A 19,565-nucleotide genomic window follows, 5' to 3' on the forward strand; every position below is an offset into this window, starting at 1 on the left:
CCTAATCATATTATGCTTATCATATTATATCATAAATGTTCATAAATCCTCCCTCTCAGGATCTTCTCCATCAACTTACCAACCACTGAAGTAAGACTCACTGGTCTATAATTTCCTGGGCTATCCCTACTTCCTTTCTTGAATAATGGAAAAACATCCATAACCCTTCATTCCTCCGGAACCTCTCCCGTCCACATTGATGGTGCAAAGATCATCGCCAGAGGCTCAGCAATCTCCTACCTCGTGTCCTACAGTAGCCTGGGTACATCTCGTCCAGTCCCGGTGACTTATCCAACTTGATGCTTTCCAAAACCTCCAGCACATCCTCTTTCTTAATATCTACATGCTCAAGCTTTTCAGTCCACTGTAAGTCATCCCTACAATTGCCAAGATCCTATTCGGTAGTGAATACTGAAGCAAAGTATTCATTAAGTACCTCTGCTGTCTCCTCCGATTCCATACACACTTTTCCACTGTCACACTTGATTGGTCCTATTCTCTCACGTCTTATCCTCTTGCTCTTCACATACCTGTAGAATGCCTTGGAGTTTTCCTTAATCCTGTCCGCCAAGGCCTTCTCATGGCCCCTTCTGGCTCTCCTAATTTCTTTCTTAAGCTCCTTCCTGCTAGCCTTATAATCTTTTAGATCTCTATCATTACCTAGTTTTTTGAACCTTTCGTAAGCTCTTCTCTTCTTGACTAGATTTACAACAACCTTTGTACACCACGGTCCCTGTAGCTTACCATCTTTTCCGTGTCTCATTGGAAGGTACCTATGCAGAACTCGACGCAAATATCCCCTAAACATTTGCCATATTTCTTCCGTACATTTCCCTGAGAACATCTGTTCCCAATTTATGCTTCCAAGTTCCTGCCTAATAGCTTCATATCTCTCCTTACTCCAATTAAATGCTTACCTACCTTGCCTGTTCCTATTCCTCTCCAATGGTATGGTAAAGGTGATCACTATCTCCAAAATGTTCTCCCACTGAGAGACCTGACACCTAACCAGGTTCATTTCCCAATACCAGATCAAGTACAGCCTCTCCTCTTGCAGGCTTATCTACATATTGTGTCAAGAAAACTTCTTGAACGCACCTATCAAACTCCACCCCATCTAAACTCCTCACTCTAGGGACAGGCCAATCGATATTTGGGAAATTAATATCTCCTACTACGACAACCCTGTTATTATTACACCTTTCCAGAATCTGTCTCCCTAGCTGCTCCTCGATGTCCCTGTTGGGTGGTCTATAAAAAACACCCAGTAGAGTTATTGACCCCTTCCTGTTCGTAACTCCACCCATAGAGACTCCGTAGACAATCCCTCCATGTCTTCCTCCTTTTCTGCAGCCGTGACATCATCTCTGATCAACAGTGCCACGCCCCACCCCTTTTACCTCCCTCCCTGTCCTTTCTAAAACATCTAAAGCCTGGCACTCGAAGTAACCATTCCTGCTCCTGAGCCATCCAAGTCTCTGTAATGGCCACAGCATCATAGCTCTAAGTACTGATCCATGCTCTAAGCTCATCCGCTTTTTTCAGAATACTCCTTGCTTTAAAATAGACACATCTCAAACCATCAGTCTGAGTGCATCCCTTCTCTATCACCTGCCTGTCCTCCCTCTCACACTGTTTACAAGTTTTCTCTATTTGTGAGACAACCTCCTCTTCCTCTGTTTCTTCAGTTAGGTTCCCACCCTCCAGCAATTCTAGTTTAAACTCTCCCCCATAGCCTTAGCAAACCTCCCCGCTCAGATATTGGTCCCCCTGGGATTCAAGTGCAAGCTGTCCATTTTGTACAGGTCACTCCAGCCCCAAAAGAGGTCCCAATGATCCAGAAATCTGAATCCCTGTCCCCTGCTCCAATCCCTCAGCCATGCATTTATCCTCCACCTCACTCTATTCCTATACTCACTGTCGCGTGGCACAGGCAGTAATCCCGAGATGACTACCTTTGTGGTCCTGCTTCTCAACTTCCTTCCTAACCCCCTGTAGTCTGCTTTCAGGACCTCCTCCCTTTTCCTGCCTATGTCGTTGGTACCACGACCTCTGGCTGTTCTCCTTCCCACTTCAGGATATCGTGGATACGATCAGAAACATCCCTGACCCTGGCACCTGGGAGTCAAACTACCATCCATATCATACCATATCCATATCATACCAGTGATACTTAACCTGATTCTGATTCTTATTCTGAGATTCAGGTTGGGAAGTAGAAAAAGATTAGAAGGGCAACACATGCAAAATGCTGAAGGAACTCAGCAGGCCAGGCAGCATCTACAAATAGAGTACAGTCAAAGTTCCCAGCTGAAACCCTTTGGGAGGACTGGCAAAAAAAGCTGAGGAGTAGATTTAAAAATTGGAGGGAGGGGAGAAATAAACACAAGGTGATAGGTGAAAGCTGAAGGGAGGGATTAAGTAAAGTTAATTGGTGAAAGAGACAGAAGGCCATGGAAGAAAGAAAAGGGGGAGGAGCACCAGAGCAAGGTGATGGGTGGGCAAGGAGAGGAGGTGAGAGAGGAAAAAGGGGATGGGAAAAGGTGAAGGAGGAGGGTGGGGCATTACCGGGTTTGAGGAGTCGATGTTCATGCCATCAGGTTGGAGGTTACCCAAGCGGGAGATAAGGTGTTTTTCCTCCAAACTAAGTGTGGCCTCACCACGACAGTGGAAGAAGCTATGGATGGACATATTGGAATGGGAATGGATAGCCATTGGGAGATCCCACTTGTTGTGGCGGATGGAGCATAGATGCTCTGCGAAGCGGTTCCCAATCTACGTCGGGTCTCACCGATATGCAGGATACCACACTGGGAGCACCGGACACAGTATACGACCCCAACAGACTCACAGGAGAAGTGTCGCCTCACCTGGGAGGACTGTTTAAGGCAGGTGTAACATTTGCAAGGATTAGTGCCAGGAGGAGATCAGTGGGGAGGGACAGATGGACAAGGAAGTCCTGTAGGAGGTAATCCCTTCAGAAAGCAGAAAGTGTGGGGGTGGTGGTGGTTAGGGGGAAAATGTACTTGGTGTTGGGATCCCACTTGAGATGGCAGAAGTTTCAGAGAATTTTGTGCTGGACATGGAGGCTGGTGGGGTGTTGGGTGAGGACAAGAGGAACCTTATCCCTAGTAGGGTGGCAAGAGGGTGGGGTAAGAGCAGATGTGCATGAAATAAAAGAGATGTAATTGAGGGCAGCTTTGATGGCGCGGGAAAGGAAGCCCCTTTCTTTGAAAAAGGAGGACATCTCCTTCATTCTAGAATGAAAAGCCTTATCCTGAGAGCAGATGTGGCGGATATGGAGGAATTGAGAGAAGAGAATGGCATTTTCACAAGTAACAGGGTGGGAAGGGATATGGTCCAGGGAGCTGTGAAAGTCAGTGGGTTTATAATAGACATCCGTGCATAAGCTGTCTCAGGAATAGAGACAGGGAGATTGAGAAGGGAGAAGGAGGTGTCGGAAATGGACCAGGTAAATTTGAAGGCAAGGTGGAAGTTGGAGGCAAAGTGAAGTTGACAAGTTCAGCATGGGTACAGGAAGCTGCACCAATGCAGTCATCGATGTAGTGTAGGAAAAAAGTGTCGGTCACCAGGTGGGTGCTTTGTGTGTGTTACCTGGGATTTCCAGCATCTGCAGATTTTCTCTCTGTTTGTGAAAGATTAGAAAGGAAGAGGTTTATTTAACTCTATACAGGTGGGGCTGTGGAAGTCCCTGTCTGAATGGATGGGACAACAAAAACCTTCACCACAATTAAAACAAGAGCTGAAGACCCATATTCTACAGACTGAGCTGAGATTAATCACATCCACTGAAGATCAGCATGTAAATGGCTTCCTCCTGTGGTGTGGCGTTCTATGCCATCAGAAAGCAGGTGGATGTTTTAGATCAGAACATTTCCCAGTAGTGAGGTATTCCAATGATAATCATTCACTTTGAAAGGGTAAGCTAGCTGCAGGAAGAGCTCTGGATACACTCCTGGGAATAGCTAATGGGCTCTAATTAGGTACCCTCTGTACCAAATAAAGTGACCACTGAGTGTATGTTCTTGGGTCTTCTGCTGCTGTAGTCCATCCACTCCAGGGTTTGATGTGTTGTGCATTCAGAGATGTCCAACCACACACCATTGTTGGATCGTGTGGTTATTTGAATTTCTGTTGCTTTCCTGTCAGCTTGAACCAGTCTGGCCATTCTCAGACCACTCTCATCAACAAGGCATTTTCATCCACAGTACTGCAGCTCACTGGATGTTTATTGTTTTTCGTACCTTATTCTGATGTTTGGTCTGAACAACAACTGAGCCTCTTGTCCATGTCTGCATGCTTTATGCATTGAGTTGCTGCCACGTTAGATATTTGCATTAACAAGCAGATGTACAGGTGTACCTAATAAAGTGGCCACTGAGTGTAAATTGTCCGATTAAACAAACTTTCTCAGCTGCCAGGCATCAGGCTTTTCACACTCAATGGAAGCACTTTAGCTTCACCACTGAGCAAGGCCTAAGTCAAGTGAGAAGGAACAGAACAAGCACTGAGAGCCTGGTGACCTGAAGGAGAAGCTCAGGGAATAGGTGTGCTGCTGCAAAGGTATTGTGTGGGAGATACAGTGTGCGGGAGATTCACATGGTTATGGGAGTGCTAGAGGAGCAGAGGATTTAGGAAAAAGATGCAGAGTTATAGGACATAACAAAAATAGTTTGGAGGGAGAGCAGCTGCAAGCAATTTACAGCCATGAAAAACTAAACTATTTGGCTTTGCATCTGGTGACATGGAACTCAAGCACAAAAGGGTCACTTGGAAACTGCTGTGGAAGTCTTGCTTGGAGTTTTCTGCAGCCTGTTGTAAAAAGGATCCAGAAATAGTGAGGAAAGTCTGACCACCTCAGATGGTAGAGCATGAGACTCCTAATCACAGGGTTGTGTGTTTGTGCCCCACGCTGGGTGCTAGTTCTTTCACTGTGGCCATGCTATGTTGGCACCAGATGTAAAGCAACACCTGCCGGCACCCCAACACATCCGTGTTGACACAAACTATGCTTTTCAGAATCAGAATCAGAATCCTTTATTACCGCCAAGTATGTGGACACATACAGAGAATTTGACGTCGGTTTCCCTGAGCTCTCGCTGTACAGAATAAAAAAAACAGACAAAACAATCGTGCAAATAATCATGAACTATATGCAATGAGGTATACCAGTGTATGTACAGGTGGACTTGGTTTATAATAGACTAAAATTCAAGTGTTCATAAGACTGATGGCGTACGGAAAGAAACTGTTCTTGTACCTATTTGTCCTGGCATACAGAGATCTAAAGCGCCTACCAGAAGGAAGGAGTTGGAACAGGTGGTGTCCAGGGTGTGATGGGTCTACAATGATGCTGCTTGCTCGCTTCCTGACTCTAGATGCATGTAAATCCTGGATCAAGGGCAGCTTCACACCAATACTCCTTTCCGCAGCCCTGACGGTTCTTTGTCTTCTTGTCTTGCTTGGTAGCTGATCCAAACCAGACAGTGATGGACGAACAGAGAACAGACTGGATTATTCCGGAATAGAATTGAATCAGCAGCTCCTGAGGCAGGTTGTACTTCCTGAACTGACGTAGGAAATACAACCTCTGCTGAGCCTTTTTGATAAGAGTGTCTGCGTTGGGTGTCCACTTCAGGTCCTAGGAGATTGTGACACCCAGAAACCTGAAGGTCTCCACAGCAGACACAATACTGTTGAGTATAGTGAGTGGGGGGAGTATTGGGGGGCTCTCCTGAAGTCCACTGTCATCTCCACAGTCTTCAGCGTATTTAGCTCCAGATTGTTCTGACCACACCAGAGGGCCAGCCGTTCCACCACCCATCTCTATGCAGACTCCTCACCATCTCAGATAAGGCCAATGACAGTTGTGTTGTCTGCAAACTTCAGGATGGATCCTGTGAGGTGCAGTCATTAGTGTAAAGGGAGAAGAGCAGTGGGGAGAGCACACATCCCTGGGGGGGCACCGGTACTGATTGTCCGGGTGCTAGAAATGATGCTCCCCAGCCTCACTTGCTGCACCCTGTCAGTCAGGAAGCTTGTGGTCTACTGACAGATGGCGGGGGAGACAGTGAGTTTGGTGAGTTTGGAGTGGAGGATTTCTGGGACGATGGTGTTGAACGCTGAGCTGAAGTCAACAAACAGGACCCTCGCAGAAGTTCCTGAGTTGTCGAGGTGTTGTAGTATGTAATGCAGTCCCATAGGAGCAAAATTCGGCCTATTAAGTCTGCTCCGCCCTTTAATCATGGCTGATTTATTATCCCTCTCAATCCCATTTTCCTGCTTTCTCTCCTTACTAATCAAGAACCAATCAACCTCCATTTTTGTATATGTAGCAAAGTTGACCTTAATCTTTCATTAGTTGCTAGCTGTGTTCAGAAGGGGCACTGTTGTCAATGAGCTTCAGGATTTTTGAGACAAATGACTGATAAATCTAATATAATCTTTAAAATAAGTGGCAGCAAAGAATTGCTTAAACCTCTGCAGGGATGGAGGGTTCTAAAGAAGTGTTTGAGTTTTAAATAGGATCAGAGTAAAAGTCAAAGTTGAGTTTATTGTCATCTGCACAAGTACACAGATGCACAGGTGCAATGAAAAGCTTATAGGCAGCAGCATCAGATAAACAGCATTCACAAGAAAAACATAAACTAACCATAAAGTACTGTATCTATGCAACTTTAAAGTAAAGGTCGCAGATAATACAGGTCCATTATAACACCAAGTGGTCAAAATGGCTATTACTGCAGTGATTTACAGTGCCAGTGTTCGGAAGATCAATGTTTAATTTCTGCCACTGTCCATAAGAAGTTTTTACATTGTCCATGTGACTGCGTGGGTTTCCTCTGGGTGCCCCAGTTCCCTCCCACATGCCAAAGACGTACATGTTAGGAGATTAATTGGTCACGAGTGTAAGCGGGCAGTATGGACTCCCTGGGATGGAAGGGGCTGCTACTGTGCTGTAACTCTAGATAAAAAATAAACAGATTAATCTTTCTGAAGAAGGGGATCAGCCCCAAACGTTGACTGTCTATTCCTCTCCATAGATGCTGCTGACCTGCTGAGATCCCCCGGCATTTTATGTGTGTTGCTCCGGATTTCCAGCATCTACATACTTCCTTGTGTTTAGATCTGATAGAGCAGTCCGCCACATGGGTAACTCATGTAAAGAGTAGGTGTGCCCACTGGTCAAACAAAAGTTGAAAAATCAAACAAAATGTAAGGATGACCAACATGGTCTCTGCATAAGGGAAATTCTTTACCTACCCAGCAGCTGCCTTTTTTAAAAACTCCCTTCTGGAACAAGCTACAGCGCTATTAAAACAAAATCATCACAACATCTTAGAAGTTTTTTTCCCCAGGCAGTTAATCTGATCAACCATTCTAGTTAGCAACCCCTCCACCCTCACTCTATCTACTACCCCTATCACTGCACTGCCCTGTAAACACGTTAAGCCACTTTTTATAATGCTGTTTACATTGTAAATACATGCTGCTGTTTACTGTACGTAAGCACACGGTAACGTAGCAGATAACTTAATGCTTTATAGAGCCAGCGATCCTGGTTCAATTCCACCACTGTCTATAAGGAATTTGTATGTTCCCCCTGTGACCATGTGGGTTTCCTCAAAATGCTACAGGTTTCTTCTCACATTCCAAAGATGTACAGATTAGTAGGTTAATTGGTAGCATACAGTAGGTATAATGGGGCAGCATAGGCTTGTTGGGATGAAAGGGATGTTGAGATGTATCTCTAAAATTTTATTGCATCTCTATATTTCTAACTTTATTTTATATAATTCTTCAGTTTTTATAACGGTTGAATGTTGTTCTTTCTGTTGCATGCCGCGCCAACACACTGCAGTGAATTCCTAATACATAAATGGTGGATAAAGTTCATTCTTAGTTAATTGTGTTCAGCAGGTCCCACTCTTACCTCAGCCAAGGGTTCGAGACCCGCTCTAGTAACCGGAGAACAAGCCAGTCCGGAGTACGGATGCAGAGCAGAGGGAGAATGGATCTGTCAGAGGCACCAGCTTCCAGCCGAGGTGCTAAACTGAGGCCGAGCCTGCTACCCTCAGGTGGATATAAAAGACCCCACAGCTAGTCTGAAGTGGAGATGGAGGATGCCCATTCTAGCACATAACTCTGCAAGCATTTTTTCACACGGTGGGGTGTTCAAAGGAGTGTTAGTGTCCTTGTGCTCACTCTACACTAACATGTAGGTTCAGCAAGCAATTAACAGGGCAAATGATCTATCTGTTGGGTCATTGCTGGAGGCTTTGAGTGCAAGAGTAGAGATATCTTACTGCAGTTATACAAGGTCTCAGTGGGAACATGCCTGGAGTATTGTGTTTAACTTTGATTCCCACATCTAAATAAACATGTGCTTATTAATGAAGCAGAGCAGCAAAATTAGCTCCTGGGATGATCTGACGCATTAGTCAGGAACTTAGAAAAATGGAAGGGTATCTAATTTCTCTGCATCTGCATTCAGTTATTGTTTTACAGCCTTCCACCTCAATGCGCCATGCAACTATTTGATAAGTATGAACAGTATTTCAAGTTCAGATTTAATGACCTTCCACCATATACAGGTAAATAAAACAACATTCCTCTGGACCAACGTGCACAACATAGTACATGTACGGTAACTCACACACAACACAGAAAATAATATCACCACAAAATAAATGGTTACCATTTATATTAGCATAAAATATATTCCAGAAGATTGACATTTAGTGTAAAGTTAAAATGTAAACAGCATAATACTACTGGCATTTCACACGTGATGAGATCTGGGTGATAGTAGAGAGTGCAATAGTCCCATGGACTTGGGGAAGAAGCTGTTTCCCATCCTAACAGTCCTTGTCCTGATGCTACGGAACCTCCTGCCTGATGATAGGGGGTCAAAGAGATTGTGGAACAGACGGGAGATATCCTGGACAATGCTTGTTAAGGAACTCACAAGCTTTTCACTGTATCTTGACATATGTGACAGTTATAAACTGATTCCATTTCCAATTCTAATAAACAAGACCAGGTAAGATGGACAAATTTCCTCCCCAACAGAGTCTCAGTAAACCAGATGTATTCGTCATTAATCCAATTGGTTCATTACTGGCAGCAGTCCCTGTTTACCCCAGACATGAGGATACTCTCTATGATGGCAGTGTAGAATTGCTCTAGTTTTTTGATAGTTTTATACTTTATTCTGCATTGTAATTGCCTTGCCTTATTCCAGTGAAATGCACTGTGCTACAAATTGATCTGTATGAACAAACTTTTCATTGTATCTTGTTACATGTGATAACAATAAACTAATTCCAACCTCAATCAGTGATGCAAAATTCTTAAGGTAGATGCAGATAAGATATTTTTCCTGGGTAAGGAATCTAAGAATTGTGAGGAATGGCTTCAGAATGAAGGATCAGCCAAATGGGTCTGAAGTCAAGAACAATTTATCCACGCAGTGGTACCTTTGTAAATCTTTGTCCTATACAGTGGATACCTTTGTAAACGCTTGCCCGGCAAGTCTGAAAGTTCACAGATGTACCGTGGAGAGCATTCACACTGTTTGCATCACCACCAGGATCGGGAAAAGATGGTTCTATACTAAGCCAGCCCCATCACGGGCACTAGCCTCCCATCGAATACATCTTCAAAAGGCAATGCTTCATGAAACTGGCATCTATCATAAAGGAACCCCACCATCTAAGACATGCCTCTTTTCTCATTCATATCAGGGAAGAGGTACAGGGGCCTGAAGAACACTCTCAATGTTTTAGGAACAGTTTCTTCCCTCCTACCATCAAATTTCTGAATGGTCCATGACCATTGAACACTACCTCACTAATGTGTTCTCTTTTTGCACCACTTACTTGTTTTAATTTCTTATTGTAATTTATAATAATATTTTTAAGGTATTGCACTGTACTGCTGTCACAAAGCAACAAATTTCACGGTATATATCAATGATTCCAAGCCTGATTCTGATTCTAATCCATTAAAAATAGTAAAGGTTTGCCTAAACACTGAATCACATGGTACCTGCTTTTTAGACATGATTGTGCAATCTTCAAATTGTGTAGATCAACCCAACAATACTGCTAATCACAAGACTGGAGAGTGCACTTCTGCCCCAGATCAAGCATGGGTAAGCCAGCCCACATATTGAGCATGCAACTGATAACATCCCTGCACATGTGATGCATATTTTCACCCATTGCATTATACGTTACAAATGACATCTCCAAATGACTGTAAGAGATAGGACCAGATTTAGGCCATTTGCCCATCGAATCTGTTCTGCCATTCAATTTATTTTCCCTCTAAACTCCATTCTCCTGTCTTTTCCTGTAACTTTTGACACCATTACTAATAAAGAGCCTAACAAACTCCACTTTAAGTGTACCCAGTGACTTGGCCTCTGCAGCCGTCTGTGGCAATGAATTCCACAGATTCACCACCTGCTGGCTGAAGAAATTCCTCCTCACCTCTGTTCTGAAGTGATGTCCTTCATAGGGTGTCCCTCCCACTATTGGAAACATCCACTCTAGCTCAGCCAGGGGATTCCAACTTGATTCGAGATTCTAGGCCTTTCAATAATCTGTATATTTCAATGAGATCCTCCCTTGGTCTTCTAAACTCTAGTGAATACAGGCCCAGAGACTTCAAATGCTCCTCATAAATTAATACTTTAATTCCTGGGAACATTCTCCTGAACCTACTCTGGTCCCGCTCCAGTGTCAGCACATCTTAGTTACAGAGCCCAAATCTACATACAATACTCCAAATATGGTCTTATAAAGCCTAGGCATTACATTCTTGCATTTATAATCTAGTACTGTGGAAATGAATGCTAACATGGCATTTCCCTTCCTCACCATCAACTCAACTTGCCAATTAACCTTGAGAGAATCCTGCACAAGGATTCCCAAGTTTTTTGTAACTTTAATTTCTGAATTCGTTCCCTCATTTAGAAAATAGGCTATGCCTTTATTTCTTCTACCAAAGTGCAGGCGTCATTTCCTGTCCACATCTTCTTGCAGTGACCATTGGATATCCTGCTCAACCACATTCCCTTCCTGGCCTGTACTTCAACTGCCCAGATCTTTGATGTCTCTCTGAGTGAATGTGGGAAGTGCCTCCCTCTTCCCTGAGTCTCAGTTTCCACAATGGAAGTCAACACATGTGTTAGACCATAAGACCATAAGATATAGAAGCAGAAGTAGGCTATATGGTCCATCAAGTCTGCTCTGCCATTTAATCATGGGCTGAGCCATTTCCTCCAGTCATCCCCATTCCCCTGCTTTCATCCCATACCCTTGGATACCCTGACTAATCAAGAACCTATCTATCTCTGCCTTAAACGCACCCAATGACTTGGCCTCCACAGCCGCTCATGGCAACAAATTCCACAGATTTACCACCCTCTGACTAAAATAATTTTTCCACATCTCTGTTCTAAGTTAAAGTCCTTCAATCCTGAAGTCGTGCCTTCTTGTCCTGGACTCCCCTACCATGGGAAATAACTTTGCCATATCTAATCCGTTCAGGCCTTTTAACATTCAGAATGTTTCTATAAGATTCCCCCCCCCCTCACCCCCATTCTCCTGAACTCCAGGGAATACAGACCAAGAGCTGCCAGACATTCCTCATATGGTAACCCTTTGATTCCTGGAATCATTCTCGTGAATCATCTCTGAACCCTCTCCAATGTCAGTATATCTTTTCTAAAATAAAGAGCCCAAAACTGCACGCAAGTGTGGTCTCACGAGTGCTTTATAGAGCCTCAAAACATCCCTGCTCTTATATTCTATATCACTAGAAATGAATGTCAACATTGCCTTCTTCACCACTGACTCAACCTGAAGGTTAACCTTTAGGGTATCCTGCACAAGGACTCCCAAGTTGCTTTGCATCTCTGCATTTTGAATTTTCTTCCCATCTAAATGATAGTCTGCTCATTTATTTCTTCCACCAAAGTGCATGACCATACACTTTCCAACATTGTATTTCATTTCGCAAACATGAAGAGATCAGCAGATGCTGGAAATTCAAGCAACACACACAAAAAAAGTTGCTGGTGAACGCAGCAGACCAGGCAGTATCTATAGGAAGAGGTACAGTTGATGTTTTGGGCCGAGACCCTTCATCAGGACTAACTGAAAGAAGAGCTAGTAAGAGATTTGAAAGTGGGAGGGGGAGGGGGAGATCCGAAATGATAGGAGGAGACAGGAGGGGGAGGGATGGAGCCAAGAGCTGGACAGGTGATTGGCAAAAGGGATTCAAGACTGGAGAAGGGAGAGTATCATGGGACAGGAGGCCTAGGGAGAAAGAAAGAGGGAGGGAGGGAGAAAAACCCAGAGGATGGGCAAGGAGTTATAGTGAGAGGGACAGAGGCAGAAAAAAGAGAGGGGAAAAAGGGGGGGAAGAGAAAAAATAATAAATAAATAAATAATGGATGGGGTACGAAGGGGAGGAGGGGCCTTAACTGAAGTTAGCGAAGTCAATGTTCATGCCATCAGGTTGGAGGCTACCCAGACAGAATGTAAAGCGTTGTTCCTCCAACCTGAGTCTGGCTTCATCTTGACAGTAGAGGAGGCCGTGGATAGACATATCAGAATGGGAATGGGACATAGAATTAAAATGTGTGGCCACTGGGAGATCCTGCTTTCTCTGGTAGACAGAGCGTAGGTGTTCAGCGAAATGGTCTCCCAGCCTGCGTCGAGTCTCGCCAATATATAGAAGGCCGCATTGGGAGCACCGGACGCAGTATATCACCCCAGCCAACTCACAGGTGAAGTGTCGCCTCACCTGGAAGGATTGTCTGGGGCCCTAGGGGTTCCCCTTGTCCTCACCTACCACCCCACCAGCCTCCGGATCCAACATATAATTCTCCGTAACTTCCACCACCTCCAACAGGATCCCACAACTAAGCACATCTTTCCGTCCCCCCCCCCCCCGTCTCTCTGCTTTCGCAGGGATCGCTCCCTACGCAACTCCCTTGTCCATTCGTCCCCCCTCTCTCCCCCCCCCCCCCAAATCCCTCCCCACCGATCTCCCTCCTGGCACTTATCCTTGTAAGCGGAACAAGTGCTACACATGCCCTTACACTTCCTCCCTTACCACCATTCAGGGCCCCAAACAGTCCTTCCAGGTGAGGCGACACTTCACCTGTGAGTCGGCTGGGGTAATATACTGCGTCCGGTGCTCCCGATGCGGCCTTTTATATATTGGCGAGACCCGACGTAGACTGGGAGACCACTTTGCTGAACACCTACGCTCTGTCCGGCAGAGAAAGCAGGATCTCCCAGTGGCCACACATTTTAATTCCACGTCCCATTCCCATTCTGATATGTCTATCCACGGCCTCCTCTACTGTCAAGATGAAGCCACACTCAGGTTGGAGGAACAACACCTTGTATTCCGGCTGGGTAGCCTCCAACCTGATGGCATGAACATCAACTTCTCTAACTTCTAATAATGCCCCCACCTCCCCTTTGTACCCCATCCCTTATTTATTTATTTGTTTGTTTGTTTGTTTATTTATTTATTATTCTCTTTCCCCCTTTTTTTCTCTCTTTTTTCTCCCTCTGTCCCTCTCACTACAACTCCTTGTCCATCCTCTGGGTTTCCCCCCCTCCCCCTTTCTTTCTCCCTGGGCCTCCTGTTCCATGATCCTCTCATATCCCTTTTGCCAAACAACTTTCCAGCTCTTGGCTCCATCCCTCCCCCTCCTGTCTTCTCCTATCATTTTGGATCTCTCTCTCCCCCTCCCACTTTCAAATCTCTTACTATCTCTTCTTTCAGTTAGTCCTGACGAAGGGTCTCGGCCCAAAACTTCGACTGTACCTCTTCCTATAGATGCTGCCTGGCCTGCTGCGTTCACCAGCATATTTTTTGTGTGTATTGCTTGTATTTCATTTGCCACTTCTTTGCTCATTCCCCTAAACTATCTAAGTCTCTCTGCAGGCTCTCTATTTCTTCAACACTATCCGCTCCTCCACCTATTTTTGTATCATCGGCAAATTTAGCCACAAATCCATTAATCCATAGTCATATTCATAGTCATAGTCATACTTTATTGATCCCGAGGGAAATTGGTTTTCGTTACAGTTGCACCATAAATAATTAAATAGTAATATGTAAATTATGCCAGGAAATAAGTCCAGGATCAGCCTATTGGCTCAGGGTGTCTGACCCTCCAAGGGAGGAGTTGTAATGTTTGATGGCCACAGGCAGGAATGACTTCCTATGACGCTCTGTGTTGCATCTTGGAGGAATGAGTCTCTGGCTGAATGTACTCCTGTGCCCAACCAGTACATTATGTAGTGGATGGGAGACATTGTCCAAGATGGCATGCAACTTGGACAGCGTCCTTTTTTCAGACACCACCGTGAGAGAGTCCAGTTCCATCCCCACAACATCACTGGCCTTATGAATGAGTTTGTTGATTCTGCTGATGTCTGTTACTCTCAGCCTGCTGCCCCAGCACACAACAGCAAACATGATAGCACTGGCCACCACAGACTCGTAGAACATCCTCAGCATCATCCGGCAGATGTTAAAGGACCTCAGTCTCCTCAGGAAATAGAGACAGCTCTGACCCTCAGTGTTCTTTGACCAGTCCAGTTTATTGTCAATTCGTACCCCCAGGTATTTGTAATCCTCCACCATGTCCACACTGACCCCCTGGATGGAAACAGGGGTCACCGGTGCCTCCTCAGGTCTACCACCAGCTCCTTAGTCTTTTTCACATTAAGCTGCAGATAATTCTGCTCACACCATGTGACAAAGTAGTCCAAATCATTGAAATACATTGTAAAAAGCAGCGGTCCCTGTGGAACTCCACTGGTAACCGACAGCCAGCCAGAATAGGATCCTTTTGTTCCCACTCTCTGTTTTCTGCCGATCAGCCAATGCTCCACCCATTCTAGTGTTGTTGTATGGCTCTCTGGGGGAAGGGGGGAGGTGTTAAATTAAGAGGAGATAGGTGCTCCTCTTTGATTAGTAAACAGCAAAGTATCAGGGACCGTATCAAGGGCCCACAATTCCTGGGCATCACCTACCCTAATATGCTGGATTTTAGCCATTTATGCAGCCGCGTTTTGGATGAGCAGAGTGGGTGGATCCATCACAACATCCAGTTTACAGCCAGGGAACTTTCCCTTAATACAAGGAGGTGCAATTTTAAGATGATTGGAGGAAAATATAGGGGGAATGCCAGAGGTAGGTTCTTTACACAGAGAGTGGTAGTTGCATGGAATACCCTGCCAGGGGTGGTGATAAAGGCAGGTATATCAGGGACATTTAAGAAACTCTTGGATAGGCACATGGATGAAACAAAAGTGGAGGGCTATGTGGAAGGGAGGAGTTAGATTGACCTTAGAGTAGGTTAAAACAACAAACTGTGCTGTAATGTTCTATGTTCCAGGCAATATTGTCAAAGTTGAAAGTCATTGGTTATTTCAAAAAGATTCTCGATCCTGGAAGGGCTTCAAAGGAGAAGCACAGAATTCAATGAGGAGGCTCCTGTACAGAGAAGTGTCAATGCAGTCCTGTTGATTAATAGACTGATTCTCTTCTGGCACATTCTGTGATCAACATTTGCATGCTAGGCTGTTCAGCTCAACCCATGTTCTCCGGACTAAACATGCAGCCAAAAAAGAAGAGGCAACAGGTCAATCAATGATGTTCAGACATGAGATCAAACAGAGATATGCCCCAGGGACGTTTTGAAAGAAATTGCAAACTATTTTATTATTTACACAGTTCATGACAGGAATAAATAAATAAATAAATAAATTAGATGCAAAATTTCAGTTTGTCATTAATACAAAGTCAGGTGTTGTTGGCTTTCTTTATTTGGCTAAAAATATACACAAGTGTCAGTGATTTCATCCTCATGTTGTAAAAGACTTACTGCAATGGCAATGGCTTCTAACCTGTTAAATTCTAAAACTTCTGTCTACAGGAACAGGAATTGGTTTCAAAGGTACTTAGTGAGTACCGCAGTTCATCAGAGGCCTTGGTCAAGATTATAGAACATAGAACCTACGTCAAATTTAATCCAGCCTTTCTCTCCCACAATCTTTAGAAGGGCGGAATGGGTGGAAAGGGAGAAGGAGGGATAATGAGAGGATGGAGCATCTTAACATAGAACATAGAACAGTGTAGCACCATATACTTATCCTCCTTTGCTCCAAAAAGAAAAGCCCCAGCTCATTCATCCTATCTCCATAAGATATGCTTTCCAATCCAGACAGCATCCTGGTAAATCTCCTCTGCACCCACTCCAAAACTTCCTATAATGAACATAAATGGACATAGTACTTCAAGAGCAGTCCAACCAGGTTTTATTCAGCTGCTACATTACCTCGTGCATCTTGAACTCAGTTCCCTGACTAATGAAGGTGGACATAGATAGACAAATAGACAGATAGATCGATTAGATGGAATGATGGATAGATGGAAGGAGAAAATGCTGGAAAAACCCAGCGGGTTAAGGAAAATAAAACCAAAGAAAATTTCCTTTTGCAAAAGACATTGCCTTGTCTTTCTGCAAGATCTCTGTTTGGTTAATTGCCTTCTAACTCTTGGATTTCTCATGTTAAACTCACTTTTTCATATTGAGATTTAAGACCTATGATATATTATTTTATTAGGAGAGAATGCCATTTTGATTATTTTGCAGAGTGCGTGTAGGGCTGATGGTTTGACTGATGTCTGATTAATGAGAGGCAGATGGGCTGGATTGCAACAGATCATAAAAGTTAGCAGTTTTCAGATGAAAAAAAAATAAGGAAAGGCATGGAGTGGCAAAAGACAGATCTTCCCATCAAACTGACTCCAAATACAAACCAGATGGATTTGTTGGCATCCATCTGGTTGCCTAAAAACCTCCTGGGGCAGAGATTGATCAGTAACTGGATGGAGAAATCAAGGTGATGACAAGGAGAGACAATGCAGAAGAAGCCTATCAAAAGTCCTGGTCACAGGAGAATCAAGAGAAGAAAACCAGTTACTTTTCTCTGTTTCACCAGAGGTGGTCTTCACTCTGAAGGCAAGCATTAATTACCAATGAGTTCCAGTCTCCAATACCACACCTGAGGTATCAAAAGACCACAATGTGATTGGCTACAGCGCCCTTTCTGACACAGCTAATAATTAATGAAAGTGTAAAGATTAGTCTTATTTCATACATGTGAAATTGAAAAACACAGTGAAATATGTCATTTGTGTCAATGACCAGCACAGTCCGAGGACGTGCAGTGTCGCCTGCTTCTGGCACCAACGTAGCATGCCCACAACTTACTAACCCCAACCCATACATCTTTGGGAGGAAACCAGAGCACCCAAAGGAAACCCACATTTAGCACACAAACTTGTTACAGACAGCAACCAGAAACTAAACCCCAACCTTCTGATTGGTGGCACTGTAAAGCTTTATACTAACTGCTATGCTAACGCCACAGCCTAACGGCTTGGACCTTTCTCCCTGGTTGGGAGCACTCAGTGTTCTACGGTAACAATGCTGTGGTAAGCTCACCTTCCAGCGACTTTACTACCAGAAGCAGTGGTCAACAAGCTGGTGTTACAACATTTCATGCGACCAACCAGGATAGCATTCGATGGTGACTGCAATACTGTGGGTTCCAGAATTTAGGGATGTGGTAGTGCCACAGTTAGGCTACCAGGCCAACAGCCGGAGTTCTAAACCATTGATCGAGTGCCGTGAGTTTGAATCCCAGCTCAGCAGCTGTGGAACTTAAATGCAAGTGGTAAAATAAATCTGGATTTTTGTTTAAAAGAAACTGACCTCAGTAACAGTAACCATAAAGCTACTGAATTGTTGTAAACTGTGGTCACTGATGTCTGCTAACTTCCCGGTGGGGAATAGTTCATTAACACTCACTAAATCTACCTGTCTAGTTTATGTGATTCCAGCCCCATTGTGATTCATTCCTAACATCCACTTAGCTCAGCGGCAGGTAATGACATACAATAAACACTGGTATTGCCTCATCTCAGTTATGAATAAATACAACTACATACACAGGGTAAGGCCAGTAAAATTTCATCTGGCGTGGGGAATAATGAGTCAGTTCGAATTTTATTGGGTTTAATGTACAGAATTTAAACCTGTCCTGGAATCAGAACTATGGGCTGCAGTCACATGTTTTGTGATTAGGACCATACAGTCTTAGAGACTGCGACACAAAACAGTCCTTTGGCCCATCCAGTCCATGCTGACCCGATCTTCTACCTAGTCCCATCTCTGCACCATTCCATTTACATACTTATCCAAACCTCTCTTAAATGTTGAAAATGAACTCACATCCAGCACTTCACCTGGCAACTCATTCCACATCTCACATTTCTCTGACAAATCTCTGACATTTCACCTTTCACCCTTAACTTAGAATCTCTAGTTCTAGTCTTACCCAACCTCAGTGGAAAAAGCCTACTTGCATTTATCCTATCTATACCCCTCATAATTTTGTATACCTTTGCTAAATCTCCCCTCATTCTCCTGCGCTCCACAGGGAAAAACATTTTCACCTAATTAACCTTTCTGTGACGAGATATCTCGACAAGGATGGCTTTGACTCAAGAACTAGAGTATCCGAGGCTGGGATCGAGATGTGGTACAAAGCTGAAACGAGAACTAAGCAAAACCAAAATGCTAGACGATATCTCTAGTTGGGCTTACGATTGAGCACCAAACCTCAGTTCAAATACTCAATACTTGGCGTCCAAAGCATGGTTCCCATTAGCGGGGTTCCTGAACCCTTGAAGCTGTCGTGCCAGCTATCCATATTCCAGAGAGTTCAAGTGCCTGGATGCCAGAAGCTGACGTGATTGGATGCACGTCCTAACAGGACACCATCCCCTATGGCCGATTCCTGACTGCCCTGGCTGCTCAGAGAGATAATGATGGTAGCCATGGATGAGAACCAGATCTAAGATGTCCCTCTCAGGAACCCAGCACCATTCCTCAGGTCCGAATCCCACCCAGTCCATGAGAAACTGCCAAACACCCCAAATAGTTCACAAATCTAGAATTCTTTTTTCAGAGTAACCTGTCTCCCATCAACAAATGTGGGTGACTGTGGGGCTGATGGCGGCCGGGCTAAAGGACTGGTACTCGCAGGTTTTAATTTGGAAGTGTGGAAAGTGAGATTGATCTTGAGGATCTTGAGGAGCTGCAAAGTGTAAGTCACTTGGTTTACTTTTTTTGAGAACCTTGAAGGCCCCAGGAACTTGGGCACCAATTTCCTAGGCTCCACTCGGAAAGGCAATTCCTGAGTTGACAGTCAGACTCATTGCCCAGGCTGCAAAACTGGTTCCTGTCTTCTCTTGCAGTTAGCTTTTAATTCAGCTTTCTGGGTAGAGGCTAACAAAATCTCCCTTGCCCTAGTCCATTTCTCCTTGCAGCATCAGACCCTGAGCAGGAACCTCAACCTCGGCCTCCTGCTCAAGGAAGAGTGGCAGAGAATGCACAAATTAGCATTCGAAAGGAGACATCCTGTGCCCCG

At 44.4% G+C, this 19,565-nt stretch overlaps 1 long non-coding RNA gene across 9 annotated transcripts in view; it reads left to right on the forward strand.

Annotated features, from left to right (window-relative positions):
- The window catches only part of LOC140191134 (uncharacterized), an 89,419-nt gene extending 80,070 nt beyond the window's left edge, over positions 1 to 9,349 (forward strand). For 8 of the 9 annotated variants that reach the window (XR_011883756.1, XR_011883759.1, XR_011883755.1 and 5 more), the window contains one exon: positions 7,942 to 9,349. This is a non-coding gene — a long non-coding RNA (uncharacterized lncRNA). Of the gene's footprint in view, positions 1 to 7,938 lie in introns of all 9 variants that reach the window. The other variant, XR_011883754.1, reaches the window with a different exon arrangement.
- Positions 9,350 to 19,565: the final 10,216 nt, after the last annotated feature.

This window comes from Mobula birostris, chromosome 32, assembly GCF_030028105.1.
Source record: "Mobula birostris isolate sMobBir1 chromosome 32, sMobBir1.hap1, whole genome shotgun sequence".
NCBI classification, from domain to species: Eukaryota; Metazoa; Chordata; class Chondrichthyes; order Myliobatiformes; family Myliobatidae; genus Mobula; species Mobula birostris.